The 16,138-nt window shown below is 35.5% G+C and overlaps 1 pseudogene across 1 annotated transcript; it reads left to right on the top strand.

Annotated features, from left to right (window-relative positions):
- Positions 1–9,363: 9,363 nt before the first annotated feature.
- LOC306646429 (transcription elongation factor SPT4-like) lies at positions 9,364–10,078 on the top strand (annotated as a pseudogene). The gene has a single exon. The product of its transcript is annotated as a transcription elongation factor SPT4-like (transcript).
- Positions 10,079–16,138: the final 6,060 nt, after the last annotated feature.

The raw sequence follows: 16,138 nt of genomic DNA on the forward strand, positions 1-16,138 counted from the left end.
ATTATTACTCATTTAATATAACTTATGGCTGGGATGTCTGGAATTTAATTCAAATTCTAGGAAAACTGGGCAAAAGGAGTAATCTACTGAACAATGTTACTCTGACTTAGTCAATGAAACTGTGACTCACTGAAGAAAAGTGTTACAAGCAATTTCAAGAAACAGCATTATGATTAACCAATCACAATGCAGAGGCAACACAAGTGATAAGGCTAGCATTTAATTTTGACCTTCCTCCTGAAGATATAAATGCATTCCTTGGGGCTGAAAAACAGGTACTTGTCTATTTATAACCCATGATCTCATGCTGGTTAACCATGAATTCTAAAAACCTCCAAACTGTGGAATTACAAATCTACTAGAAGCCTGAGTAATCATTATATACCTTATCAATGAATATTGATTTACATAATTATTTTTAACACCTATTACTATTTCATTGATACATCTATTCTCCTATAAAGTTAACCAGTTATATAATCTACTCAGATTTTCAGACTGATTCAAATTTTTCCCTATTATAAATAGTTTTATAATGATTTTCCTTAGGCTTTGTTGTATATTTATCAAATTATATTTTTGTAATAATGTGAAGAAGTTATAAATTACTTGTTAGTTTATTTCACCAAATTTCTATAAGGATTTATGTTTTATTATTGATATTTAAAATCTACTTGTATATTAAGAAATTTAAAGCCTGTTACAAAATATTTTTCTGTGTTTATGATGTTGTAAAATTTCAGGTAGTTAGAGTGATCAATAATATTCACTTTCCAATTAAAAGATTATTAAATTAAACATTCCTAAAGTTTTAAAAATTTAAGCTTAAGAAGAACTATACACCAAGTTATAACATGGAAAATGAAGGGAAAACATTTTTACAATGAAAGGTTATATATTTAATATATAAGGAGCTCTTATAGAATAGAAGTACTTTGGATTAGACAAAAGAGAATGAAGGAAACGGGGCAGGGATAGGAATAGGAAAGAGAGTAGAATGAATTGGACATAATTTTCCTATGCTCATATATGAGTACATGACCAGTGTAACTCCACATCATGTACAACCACAAGAATGGAAAGTTATACTCCATATATATAATATGTCAAAATACATTCTACTGTCATGTACAAGTAAAAAGAACAAATTAAAAATTATTTTAAAGCTCTCTTTACATATGAATAAGAAAATTGCACTTGTTCACAATAGCAATGAAAAAATAAAATATCGAGGAATAAATTTAGCCAAGGAAGTGACTTCTCTCTATTAATGAAAATTACAAAACATTGATGAAAGCAATGGAAAGGGACCCAAAACAATGGAAAAACATCCCATGTTCATAGATTGGAAGAATTAATATTCTTAAAATGTCCTGTCATTTGTGATGACATAGTAGAATCTAGAAAGCAGTATATTAAACAAAATAGGTTTATTTTGTCACCAATAAACAGATACTATAGGTTTTCATTTATATGTGGAAGCTAAAAATTGGAATTCATAGAAGTAGAGATTAGAATAGTGGCTAGCAGAGTCTGAGAAGGATGTAGGAGAAGGGAGAGTGAAGAGAGGATGGTTAACAGGAACAGGAGGGGTAGGAGAATTAATTTCCCATGTTCTATACTACAATAGGACAAATATAGTTAACAATTAATAAAATATTGCAAAATAGCTAGTAAGAAGTGAATGATAAATGTCTGAGATAATGAATTTGCCAATTATCCTGATCTGATCATTGCACATTGTATAACTGTATTGAAATGTTACACTGTAACCCATAAATGTGTACAATTACTGTGTCAATTAAAAGTAAAAATGTTTTTTAAAACTGAAAATTATAGACCTCCTAATAGAAAAAGGGCAAATGAAGAAAAAATTTACAAAAGAAGAAAACATACTATAAATATTATATCATATTTTGGTCAAAGTCTTATGAGTATAATTCACCTACATATTCTGACATCTCTCATGGCTTCTTTTTCTATTAAATGCTTAACTTATCTAGAGCTTTATTATAGTGTAAAATGTGATGTAGCAAACCTGTTATATTTTCCCAATGACTAGCATTGAGTTCTTTTTTGCTTGATTAAATCATAGAGATATATTAGTTTTTGCAATATATGAAGTGACAGGTACAAAATCCACTTTCTTCTTAGTAGTGAGACTAAGGATGTTAGAGCTGGGCAGGATTTCAGATAACTAGAACAACTCCATTACTTTATTGGTGAAGTCAGGTATTGTGATGCCTCCTGTATCACTCTTCTTGCTCCAAATTGCTTTGGCTATTCTGGATCTTTTATTCTTCTATATGAATTTTAGAACGTTTTTTAATTCAGTGAAAAATGTCACTGTGTTTCAATGGGGATTGAATTGAATCTGTAGACCACTTTTGGTAATATGGCCATTTTAGCAATATTGATTCTGTCTATCCAAGAACATGGAAGATTGTTCCACCTCCTCATGTTGTCTTCAAACTCTTTAATGTTCTATAATTTTCATTGTAGAGATCTTTCACCTCATTGATTAGATTTATTCCTAGGTATTTAAATTTTTGAGACTATTTTAAGTGCAATTATTTTCCTGATTTTTTTAGCTGATTCATTATTGGTATATAAGAGCTATTGATTTTTGTGCCCTGCTACTTTGCTGTATTTGTTCATCAGTTCTAGAAATCTTCAAATGGACTTTTTTGGGTCTTCTAAGTTTTGGGTCATATCTTCTTCAAACAGTGAAAATTTGAATTCTTACTTTCCTATTCATATTCTTTTATTTCCTTCTCTTGTCTAGTTGCTCTGGCTAAAATCTCAAGTACTATATTGAATAGGAGTGGTAAGGGTGGACATCTTTGTCTTGTTCCTGATTTTAGAGGAAATGCTTTTAATTTTTTCCCCTTTAGTATCAAATGGGTATTAGATTTGTTATATGTATCAAAAAATAATCCAATGATAAACATAATAAGTAATAAATGAACAAATAAACTACACGAGCTATTTCTCAAAAGAAAAAAATACAATACCGACATGTGGAGAGCAGTGACAGAGGATGGGAGAGCAGTGACTGAGATTGGGGGTCTCTGATGACCTCATGACTGTGGCATGTCTGATGCCTGGGAATGTTTCTGTGCAAGGGCACAGGATGCCTAGCTGCTGTGATAATGCCCTGCCTGAGGAGGTTCTGTGCAAGAGTCTTATCAGCTCTGACCTTGATCTCAGGCACACAGGTCCTGGAAGGAAGGGACTCTTATGCTAGACAACCACAATCTTTCACCAGCTCTGCTTCTCCAGTTCCTGCCTGCCTTATAGTAATTTTAACAATGGACTTTCTTGAGAGCTACACAAAGCTCCTACTATTGCACTTTGTAACTTAAGGATTGCAACTATGGAAATGCTACATAGGATGTCCTAGTTTCTGTAACTTTCCTGAATACAAAGAATAATAGTTGCATAGCCTTTAATTTGATAATGAGACATATATAAATAAAGATTGCTCTTTAGATCTGCATCTCCATCAGAAAGCAGAGCTCCACCTGATCTTAGCTTAATCTTTAAGATCTGTATCTGTGAATGTTTATTTTCCAATCCCCCTTTGCCCCTCGCCAGACCCGAGAGTTTGGTCGTGCTGGTTTCCACACCAACAAATACATGAAAAAATGTTCAACATCTTTATCGATCATGGAAATACAAATCAAAACCACACTGGGATTTCACCTCACTTCAGTTAGAATGGCAATTATCAAGAATACAAATATTAATAAGTGTTGGCAAGAAGGGAAAGCAACACTTATCCACTATTGGTAGAATTATAAATTAGTACAACCACTATCACAATGGAGGTTCCTCAAATGGCTAGGCCTGGAACCACCATATGATCCAGCTATAACATTCCTCAGTATTTATCCTCCAGAATTAAAGTCATCACACCACATCAATACATGCATACCCACGTTTATAGCAGCGCAATTCACAATAGCCAAGTTATGGAACCAACCTAGGTGTCTGTCAACAGATGAATGAAGAAAATGCAGTATGTGTACACAATGGAGTTTTTACTCTTCCATAAAGAAAAACAAAACTATTTCATCTGCAGGGAAATGGAAATGGAGAACATCATGCTAAATGAGATAAGCCAGATTCAGAAAGTCAAGGATACTATGCTTTCTCTCATAAGTAGGAGCTAGAGAGAAAAAAGGAAAGAAAAGGAACCCCATGAAAGCAGACCAGTAAAGTGGAGAAAGGGGGTTGGGGAAGAAGGAGGATGAAGAAAGTAGAGATACAGAGAATGAAACAAATCAAATTATGGTATGTGTATGTCTGAATGAATCCCACTATTGCGTATAATTATAATGCATCAATGAAATTTTAATTTAAAAATTTAAGGTAAGTGGGCTAGTATGCTCAAAGATGGACCAAAGACACTTGAACGACTTTTGCAAAATTCCTAAGAGTCATCTCTAATAACTTAGCCCTACATTTGGTTGTCATGGGGTTTTTTTATCTTGTTTTATGGTTTTGTTTTTGTTTTGTAATCTTGAGGATTTTGTTTTGTTTTGGTTTAGTGTTTTTGGTGCTGGTGATCAACACCCAAGGCCTTGCTCATGCACTATACCACTAAACTATATACATCTAGCCCAACCCCCAATTTTATTTATAAAGCCTTAATAAGAAAAAAAAACTTCTAAGGATTTTTTTCCTATCAAATATATTCACTTGCCATATTTCATCCGTGAGATCACAGTAGCATATTAAGTTTTAAGATGAGCAAATCTATATAAGAAGATAGTACTCTAGAAACCTAAAAAAAAAAAAAAATTGTAAGATCTTGCCAAGTCTTCATGAAATTCTAACATTGGAATCCAACTAAAACTCCTCTGAAATTTGAGTTTTGCTTAGTACTGATAAAATGCAAATTGAAATTTTGTAAAGCTCAGTAGTCATAGAAAAACATCACCAAGTCCAAAACCTCTTAAATAATCTGATCTTTTAACAGAAATGAGTACTTAAAGAAAAGTTAGATGATTCATTTTAATTCGGAATAAACAGGATTGAAAAGGCTGGATAAGAGAACATCAGTATCTTATTTAGCCCTTCACAGTTTCCCTTTAAAAAATTCACAAGACAAAGGAAAGACAGAAATACAAAGCAATGTCATACTAAATAAATTTGACTAGATTATTATAAAATCTACATCAAATATCCATAACTATAATATGAATAGTGCTGAAGTTAAACCCTCCCTACTTTTCCTTCTAATAACAAAAAATAAGAAGTGATATCCCCCTTCTTCAGAAAAAGAAAATAAAAAGACAATTTACTGTCCCTGCATTACCGGTGCCTGGTTCATAGACCCAAGTCCTCATCAAACAATGCCCATAGTTGATTCACACTCCTGCTTTCCTAAACAACTATTTCATGTTTTCTTTTCCCTCCTCAAATTGTACCACTTCTTTCCCATATTTATTCTTAGCTAAATGAAAAGAGAGAAGAGATCTTTCATGAACTGCCCCACCTACCAGCATCTCTGCCTTCCCCAGATGAATTATCCAACTTTTATCAATGGCCAACCCAGTGCCTACATACTAACTTCAGTCCCACAACACCGTCACTCCGGTAATGCTTCTCATTCTTCTGTCATTTGGATATGGTTTGTCCTCACCTAAACTTATGTGGAAATTTAATTGCTGATGTAACAATACTGAGAAGTGGGAGGGTCTTTAAGAGGATGAGTCATGGAGGCTCTGCATCCATGAAGACTCATGTCTTTCTCAAGAGACTACATTATTTCTTTCAAGACTGGATTAGTTCTTGTGGGAATGGATTAGTTCTCATGAGAGTAGATTTCTATAAAGTGAGCCTGGCAACTTCCTTAGGTCCTTCTTTCACACTTGCTCCTCCTGGACATGTCTGCCTCCCCTTTCCACTTTTCCGTCTTATGATCCTTGCCTGATGTCAGGTAGTTGCCAGTGTCATACTTTTGAACTTCCAGAGCTATGAAGCAAAATAAATTTCTTCCTTATAAACTATCCAGTCTCAGGTATCCTGTTATAGTAACAGAAAATGGACTAAGATACTCTCTTTCTTGCATCTATTTTTCATTCTATTGGTTATTTCTATCAGCAATGCAAACTTTCTATTATAATAATTTCCCATCTTCATGTTTTTATCCTGCCCTAAAAAGTATGTTTCTCCTCACATTCTATTCTAGCTGTAATCCTATTTCTCTTGTCCTCCTGAAGCCTTAAACCTCCTGGAAATGCTTGTCTATATTTGGTGTCTCCAAGTGTTGTCCTCTCATGTCCTCTTACAGCACTCTGAACAGACCATCATCTCAAGTATTTGACTGAAATTTCCTTGACTGCAACATCACTAAATCCAAACAATTTTCCTTCCTCTAAACTATAAGCAGCATTGCACACAATCTGCCCCTCCTTTTTTCTTGAATTCTTTCTTCACTTGGTCTAAAAAATGTCCTACTATTGTTCAGTAGGGAAATCCAAATGAAGTCTCATGTTTACTTAATAATGTGCTAATGTTAATTTCTTAGTTTTAATAATTCTTCCATGCTTGTGAAAGATGATAATATTAAGAGAAGCTGAGCAAAAAACATCAGAAAATCCTTTGTGTTTTCTTTGAAAATCTTCTATACATATAAATTTATCTCAAATAAAAAATTTGAATAGAGTGAAGAACTTTCCAAAACAAATACTGAAACATCTAATAGGGATATAAGAGTCTAAACAACAGGAAGAAAATAGTGCTAGACAAAGCAACTAAACAGAATAAAACAAATTTTGTATCGGATACCACTAAAGGATTATGCAAGAAATGGTGCTCAATCAGTAAGTTGATTATGGGAATGGCAGAAAATCAAGTTTAGATAATTACCTAAACCCACAGAGAGAAATAACTTCTAACTGGAGTATAGGAATCAATATTTTAAAATAAAACTAGTTTTTCTCCAAAACCAAACTAGAATATAAATAAGTATCTATCTGGTCACAAGATACAAGAGGAATTTATAAGCAAAAAAAAAAAAAAAAAAAAAAAAACAATGGAACAAACTATAAAGAAGAACCGAAAAAGTACATTTGATTGGAAAAAAAAATTAAAACTTCTATTTAAATGCTTCAGCACAGGAGGGATTACTGGGAATTGCAGAGGTGGAGGCAGGAAGGGAAACAAGGGTAGAACAAATTGTATGGAAATTAAAGCATGAGGTGTGAACCCATAGAAATATCACAGTGAATCCCATTTGTACAATGTATGTTAATAATCATAATAATAAAAATTTCAAATTTCAAAACAAATAAGAATATTTAAATGTCTAGAAAAAGTATTTGCCACAAATATAAGAGATGAAAGGTCTTTATTAATCATGAATATAAAAGTTAATAAGGAAACATTAATACTCTAATAGGAATAGGAGTAAAGAGCATAAATAAACAATTCTCAAGAGAAATTAAACTGGCTAACGAATGCACTTTTAAATACGACCTCTCTAGTTGTCAAAAAGCAAAAAGAATATTGAGATAACATTTTTGCCATAATATTAGCAATCAGACAGATAACGGTACTGATGAAAATTTGTTGGCACAGACCCACATACTTGGCAACATTGATAAGCATGGTAATTATAGAAGCTTCCTGGAAACAATTTGGCAATTATACAAAGAGAGCCTTTAAAGTGGTCATTTTCCAATATTCAGATGAAGATTTATGCATAAGACTATTTTTCAAATTGTTAATAACAGCAAAAAATGGAAATTACCTACCAATATTCACAAGTGTATGCACACACACACACAGAGTATAGAAGGAAACCTACAAAATGTGAAATCCTGTTGGATGGTGGTGTGATGAATAATTTTACTTTTTCTTTTAATTTCTCTAAATTTCCTAATATCTCTGGTAGCATCTATTACATAATTTTTCTTTACATTTTTCTCTGTTCTCTAGTATCTCTGATTTTTATTTACTCTTTTCTTTTGCAATGCTGAGGCTCAAACCCAAAGCCATGTGCACGCTAGGCAAGGTCTCTACCACTGAGCTACAACCTAGTCCATAATTTTTCTTAATCAGGAGGGGAATGTAGTTTTTACACAGAGGATACAGTGTTTATCCTGATTTTTAATTATTCAAAATGTATGGTAAGACTTTTTATGGAAAAACTATCAATATTGGGTGATATTTTGACATTTCAAAGACAATAGTCTATTAGATTTAATGTAATAGACTTGCACAACAAGAAAGTATGCTGGACTATTTGGCATATCCTCACTTCCTCAGTGAAATATTCAATTGTAAGTATCTTCTTTCCTAATTATAGACTCAAACTTCTGATGGATAAGTTCCAAATCTCTATTATTATTATCACCATCTTCATCATCATTATCACTTATTATCATCAACATCATCATCCAGATCTTTCTCCCCTATTTTCAGAGATTACTGGGTTCCACAGGCAGCTGTGTTTGTTCTGAGCCTTAGACGGCTTCACCCTGGAGATATCAACTTGTTCCAGGGAGTTTCCAATTTGATGTGACTTTTGTCCTCAAACACACAATACTAGAAACTTACTACCCCTTGACCTCAAGGAATTGCTCCTAGATTTTCAGAAACAGATGACAGTTCTCAGACTTTTGGCAGAGAAGAAGGAGGAGTTTCACAAAGTGATACTTAGCTTTACTGTGAGGTAAATATTGTTATTTTCTATTACTCTGATTTCTCTGATTTGTGTCTATTCTGTTTTGTTCCATTTTTTTTTTTACCCACTTAATTGATTTCATGAGCTTTCAGCGGTTCCTGATCCTAAATGTGGAAAACACTGGACCAAAAAATACGGAAGATGCTAACTGATAAATAAAAAAATAATAAACAAATGAACAAAAAACAAAAATGCTCAAAATTAAGTTTTCAGAAATGGAGCAAAGAACAGACCTGTGCAAAATGGGGTATTCACCAATATGGAACACTTACACCAAGTTTCTTGAAATAGAATTGGAAAAAAAAAAAAAAACAAAGATAGTTTTAAGTGCTCTGCAGACATGACAATAAGAGCAGAGTAGGGCAGCTATTCTCATTTTTGTTCCATTTCATTCCTTCTGATTATTATATGTAGAAAGACACAATTGTCAATTCTTGCTAGAGAAAACACATTTTAAAGATTATTTTTAATCAAAACTACAATATTTCATCTCACCCCAATTAGAATGTCTATTGAAAAAGGAAAAAAATAATAAATGCTGTTGAGAATGCAGAGAAAGAGATTTTTCTCATATGCTTTCAATAGGAATTTAAATTAGTACAGCCATTATGGAAAAAGATAAGAAAGTTACTCAGAAAACTAGAAAAAGAATTGATGTAACTCTTCTCTCCCCATCCCCAGGAGACAACCACTCTCTCTCATTTCTTGTAAACACTTCCAGAGATATTCCATACATAGAATAAACAAATACAGGCTTAGTATCCCTTATTTAAAAGGCTTGAGTGAACTGTTTACTTCTTGCAGTGTGGAGGCTGTGGTGGCGTCCCCAGCAGTTCTTCATATCCGCGAGGATGGCCTTGGAGACTGTGCCCAAGGACCTGCGGCATCTGCAAGCTTTTCTGCTGTGTTCGCTGGTCAAGACAATAGACCAGTTTGAATATGATGGTTGTGATAATTGTCATGCATACCTACAAATGAAGGGTAATCGAGAGGTGGTATATGACTGCACCAGCTCTTCCTTTGATGGAATCATTGCAATGATGAGTCCAGAGGATAGCTGGGTCTCCAAGTGGCAGCGAGTCAGTAACTTTAAGCCAGGTGTATATGCAGTGCCAGTCACTGGTCGCCTGCCCCAAGGAATCGTACGGGAGCTGAAAAAGTCGAGGAGTGGCCTACAAATCCAGAGACACGGCTAAAAGACCTAGCAAGATGCAGGCTACCAGCATCTTTGCTCTCCACCTCCTTCCTCTGCTTTTTGTTGTTGTTGTTGTTGTTGTTGTTGTTGTTGTTGTTGAACTAAACAAACAGAACTTCAAATACTCCTTGCCCTCCAACTCTGAGAATCAGCAGACCATTGAGAGAAGCACATCCTGTCTCTAGGCCATTTCACCCTGGGACTAATGGGTGGAGGTGGAGGGGTTGGGGCCGGAGGATCCACAGAGACTGAATTGAGGGGAGAGGGTGGTCAGTTTTCCTGCCCATGTCCAGGGCTATGCTCTTGCCCTTGAGCAATACTTTGGGTTAAATTCCAATTAACATGAACCACTGGAAAATTCTTAAAACCATGACGCATGGCTCCCTCTCCCTTTCTCTTAGCTTGGCACAATAAGGGCTCACTTGCCCAGTAAGCACCATCCCAGCACAGTAGAGTCTCTTCTGCTCTTGTCACCTGTCTCTGAGCCTCCAGGGGTGCAGCCTTCCTGGTGTACTTGCTTGAGCTTCATTGGAAGGTCTGCTGTTCTGAGGCACCGTAACCCCTCGGTGTAGTCCCATAGTCTACGGCTTATAGCCTACCTTCTAGACCTGGCATTATTAGTCTCTCTTAAAATCTTGAAGCTTCTTCGTGTTCTTCGCCCCTTGACTTTGTTTCATACTGCTTCTTTTCCTTCTTTGTGTCTTTATTTTTACTGATCTTCCTATACCTTTGGCCAGTTTCATCCTTGTTTTACATTCCCCTCTCTGGAGACCTTCCAGCCTCAGGTGGCTGCTGGGTCTTGTCTGGGAGTTTGTGCCTCTGTGGGAAGTTGGCCTTTCCTTCCCTAGCTTGATAGGGGGCTTTGGGTAACTATGTTGGCCAAGGTGGGTTGTTTGTTCTAAAATTTAAAAAATTACCATAAATTTTCATGTATTTAAGCAACCACAGAAATCCTACTAGTATCCCCATTTTGATTTAAGTTCATCCATAAATGAGAGTGATTATACTCTATTTTCCTCAGGATTCTTGTGCTCAGAAATGAAGCAATGTGCTGGGCTTGGTGACACATGCCTGTAATCCCAGCAGCTCAGGAGGTTGAGGCAAGAGGATCCCAGGTTCAAAGTCAGCCTCAGAAACTTGGGCTGTAAACAGTCTAGCGAGAAGAGCTGGGGCTCGGGCTCACCAAAGGTTAGGCACCCTTGGGTACCAAAAAGAAAAAGATGAAGCAGTGTGGAAATTCTGTAATAAATCTTATAAAAGGTAAAATTCCAAAAAAATAAATAAATAAATAAAAGGCTTGAGACATAAGTGTTTTGAATTTTAGATTTTCTTCAGATTTTGTAATATTTTCATAAACATAATGAGATGCCTTGGGGATGGGACTCAAGTCTAAACACAAATTTCCTTATATACATAGTTTGAAGGTAAATTTTATACAGTATTTTTAATGTGTCTGTGTTTGACTGTAACCTAACGTGAGGTCAGATGTGAAACTTCTACTTGTGATGCTCAAAAACCTTCCAACTTTGTAGCATTTTGGATTTGGGCTTTCAGATGAAAAATGTTCATCCTGTATTCAAAAAAAAAAAAAAAAAACAAAACAAAACAAAACCTGTTTGTATGTATGTGTACTACAAATGAAACTTTTAGCACAAAGAAATCTACTTCACATAAAATCTGCCACAGAGTTTTTGCTGCTCTTTTATATTCTATTGTATGGGTGTACCAAAAAGCTAATCACTATCAAGGAGTATCTTTTTATTCTACATTTTGCTACATCAAACAATGCTTCCTCATAGGTCATTTGGCATAGTCCTAAACAAATCTTCAGGGTGCTTTCCTAGAAGTACCATTTATAAGGATACAGGCATTTTTAAAATCTATGTTGACCAAGCAGAACATGCCTCAAATAAGACTCTTCAAGTTGGTCACGGTGGCACAAGCCTGTAATCCCAGAGGCTAGGGAGGCTGAGACAGGAGGTCCACAGTACAAAGTCAGTATCAGCAACCACAGGGCACTAAGCAACTCAGGGAGACCCTGTCTCTAAATAAAATACAAACTAGGGCTGGGGATGTGGCTCAGTGGTCGAGTGTCCAAGTTCAATCCCTGGTACCAAAATAATAATAATAATAATAAAAGATTCTTCAATAAGCCATAGTATCTAAAAGACTCTATAAACATTTCATTTCCATGGAATGGCTAACTCCTGCCCAGATTAGAAGCAGGGACCCCAACAAATGTGTCTACAGCCTGATTCTACATTCTATGAGTATCTGCCTAGTTATGTGGGGGTGAGAGCCAAGCAGGGAACCCATGGGGTATGGGATGCCCTTCCCACTTTGTATGCAGTGCAAAATCATACTGAAGTTTCCCCGAGGAAATGAAACTCAACTACCCTAAGCTAATAAAGAATGCAGTTCCTAAATTGGAGAATATCATGCTAAGTGAGATAAGCCAATCTCAAAAAACCAAAGGTCGAATGATATTGCTAATAAGTGGATGAGGACACATAATGGGGGGAGGGAGGGGTTAGTGTTAGGGTTAGAGTTAGGGAGGGGGGCAAGAATGGAGGAAGGAAGGACTGTATAGAGGGAAAAGAGGGGTGGGAGGGGTGGGGGGAAGGGAAAAAATAACAGAATCAAACAACATTACCCTATGTAAATTTATGATTACACAAATGGTACGCCTTTATGCCATGTACAAACAGAGAAACAACATGTATCCCATTTGTTTACGATAAAAAAAGATAAAAAAAAAAAAAAAAAGAATGCAGTTCCTGCAGTGGAAGGTCCGAGAAGGCCAGAAACACAAGCAAATCAAAATCAAGAGAAACCTGAGGCATATCTAGCTGAACACAGACCTGAAGGAGGCTCTGAGGGCTGGTACCTCCAAGATCTGCCTGAAGAACAAACCAGTCTGGTGTCACTCTCTTGGCCTTGATGCTTTTGGTTGACCAGTTATATAATAAATGTGGAGATGACTCAGCTGTGCCAGGCTGACCTGGCATGGGGAAGACTGTCTACATTCATTTCTGTAGTTTTAGAGCTTTTAAATATTTTCATAGTTACATGAACAGGTGCCTCCACTCTGAATGAGTACCACCTGGCTCACAGTCATTCTTCATAACTAGTTTGACAGTTTTAGCCTTATTCAAAATGACAGCCCCCTCAGATGTCTCTGCTGGTGATGGGACTCTCCCCTGTAGATCATACTGACCTCTTGTGCCGCCTCATGCCAACCTTTCTGTTTTCCTTCTTCTTAATGCCTACTAAAAGGTATTGATAAATGATGGCTACCCAACATGTTTATTTAAGCTTTCCCCAGCTGACTGCATGATTGAATTCTATCCATAGACATGTTTCGTGGATTTTTACAGACATCACTGCGTCTATAATTTGTCTGCCACTTTCAGTTTGCCAGAATGCTGTTGAGTTCAACAGTGTTGCCATATCTAATATATTTTTAGTGTGTTTAAGATGTCCTTGGGAGCCTATATCATCCCTTCCCCACATAGCTATTCTGAATGAAAATACATTGTTCCACAAAGCAAACCAACTATTTTCAATGTGATTTTGCCTTGTCTACCCACTGAAGTTCTAGATAAAAAGTCTACCTAAAGAAAAATAAAAATACATGCTGGCACAGTTATATTCCTTGGTTCTTTTATGAAATATACTCTTCAGTAATTTCAAAAATGCTTCTTTGTGGGGGTGGATTTGCTCAGTGGTACAGCACTTACATAGTATGTGTGACACCCTAAGTTCCATCCCCAACATCACAAAAAAACAAATACAAACAAAAAAAAAAAAAAAACCCTCCATTGTGAACTTCAAATTGCTTTGAACTTAGAATTTGTTTCCAAATTATCTTCCAGATTCTGTCTTCTATTACCACATATTTCTATTAAATTTTTTGCCAAATGTAATGCCCAAACTCATTTATTTACAGAAGCTTTTGATATTTTTCCCAGGGTACTTTTCAAATCCCAGCTTGCAAGTATTTTATTATACAAAGTATGCACTGTAAACTCATATCATACTACTGCTAAGGAGTCTTTGCTTCCTTTGTGTGTGTGTGTGTGTCCATAAAGATTACAGTTTAAAATTGCATAAGAGTCAAAAAATTGTTCATACTATTTAAATTGTAAAAGTGCCACAGCTAATTATTTTTAATCAATTCATTATTTTTCAATAGAATTTCTATTCTTGTTCAAATTCTACATTTCATATATTATGACATTGGAAAAAAAATAAAATATTGGTGGAATTATTGACCCTCAAGGTTAACAATCCTAGCCCTCAATGTCTATAATCCACCCAGAAAAGATAAATTACAAATTCTGTGGAGAAAGAGATTCTTAAAACTAGCACATAATTTCATTTCAATGTGCTACATGCAGGTTTCAATTTTATTCCACATATCTAATAATGTAATCTAAGCATACGTCAATCTTTTCGATCTTTCTGAAAATTAACAGGACTGTCCTTTTAATAATTCTTCATATTCCTTTTAATATTATTTAAAGTATTAGGATACATACTGGTTTCTTTTCCTACTTCAATAAGACATATGTCTTTTATAGTGTTTTCCAATTGGTTGTCAGCTCTTTGCTTGATCCTAATAATGAATGCTCATTGAGGGAATTAATCAAGATCAAATTCCTCCCATCATACTTCATAGAGGATCTGGAATGGCTGGACACCTGATTTTATAATAGTAATTGCAGTTACCATTTACCCAGTAATACTGTGCTTCATTGGTACCTCTACATACTTTTCTTATTGCACTTTTAAGTCGACATCAGTATTCATGGTGCAGTGATGCAGCATTTCATTCCAAATAGAGATATATTTTCACATGCATTATCACCATGTGTCTGCCTTTCTGGGTACATATATTCATATTAGCTATATCTTTTTAAGAAACAAAAAGCTGGTTAATCCAGAAATATATTCTCTATAATTTTAAAGCTTTCAAGTGGCATTTTTGCAGAGAGAATCTTAATTGTTTTGAGAAGTTTTTCAAAACAAGATAGTACAGCACAAGATTTTTTTTTTTTTTTTTTTTTTTTTTTTTTTTTTTTTTTTTTTTTTGCCAGAGGGCACCAGAATCGAAGGCAGAATTGGCACTGAAACTCCTACTATTAAAATCACAACCCACCCATCTGTTCCTCAGTCCACCCAACAACATGAGCACACTCAAAGATTTAAATAAACAGAGAGCTAGAATTCATCAGTGGAGCTAAATTTCTCACTTATTTTTTGTTTTGAATGCCATCATGCTATATTTTACTATTAATCATATAGAAACATAAACAGCTAAAATATCAGTGCATTAATTTTAGAAAATACCTGGAGTTAATATGCAAAATAGAAGATGATGCAAGAACAACATTTGGTTTAGATAGTTTTTTGTCTAATGTTTTTCAGTATTTGATGTATGGTGTGGAAAATAAATATAATAAAGATTTGACAGATTTTTTTCTTCATATAAATGTCATAAAAGGGTAGTAGTCATTGGCATAATTGGTTTACTATGTTTTCCTTTTAACTAGTTGTGAACACTTAACTATCAAAAAGTTGATGTAAAAACAGATTTCTAGCATCTTTTCAATCAGAAGGCCTGATTACAATGGATTGAAGATTACTTATCTCTGTCAACTGAGGATAATCCTACTTACTACTGTCTTTTCTCACCTGATTCACTGATTGATATTACATTCCCAGCTTGTGTCAAAAATGGAACCTGTGACTCTGAAGAACTGGGCTCTGAAAGGTACCACAGGGAAGCTGACTCAACACAGTGAAGTTTGACTAGTCCAGTGACAAACTCATTAGAAAACCTCAATAAAACCCATGATGTACACTGGTCAGCAGAGGCCTGGACTAGGACATCAAAACCCATGGAAGACCTATAAGAAACAGATTTGCCTGCCTGAGATTCTCTTTCCTTCTACAAAAGTATCAAAAACAGATCCAAGAGGGCGGACTAGAGGGTGACTGCATCTAAGTCACCCCAGAACCCAGGATTCAAGAAGGGGAAGCATTGAGAGACTCGGACTAAAATAGAACCACGGGGTGAGTCTCCCCCACCCAGCGAAGCTCAGCTGGGCGGCAGGCCCGGATTCGAGTGGCTTATTAGAGTGGGACAGGGCAGATAGCGTCTCCCCCAGACAGCTCTGTGCAGTCTGGCGGTGGGCTCCGCCCACAGGGACAGATCCTCCAGCCTCTCGGAACAGGCCCCC

This window comes from Sciurus vulgaris (assembly GCF_902686455.1).
Source record: "Sciurus vulgaris genome assembly, chromosome: 16".
Taxonomy (NCBI): Eukaryota; Metazoa; Chordata; class Mammalia; order Rodentia; family Sciuridae; genus Sciurus; species Sciurus vulgaris.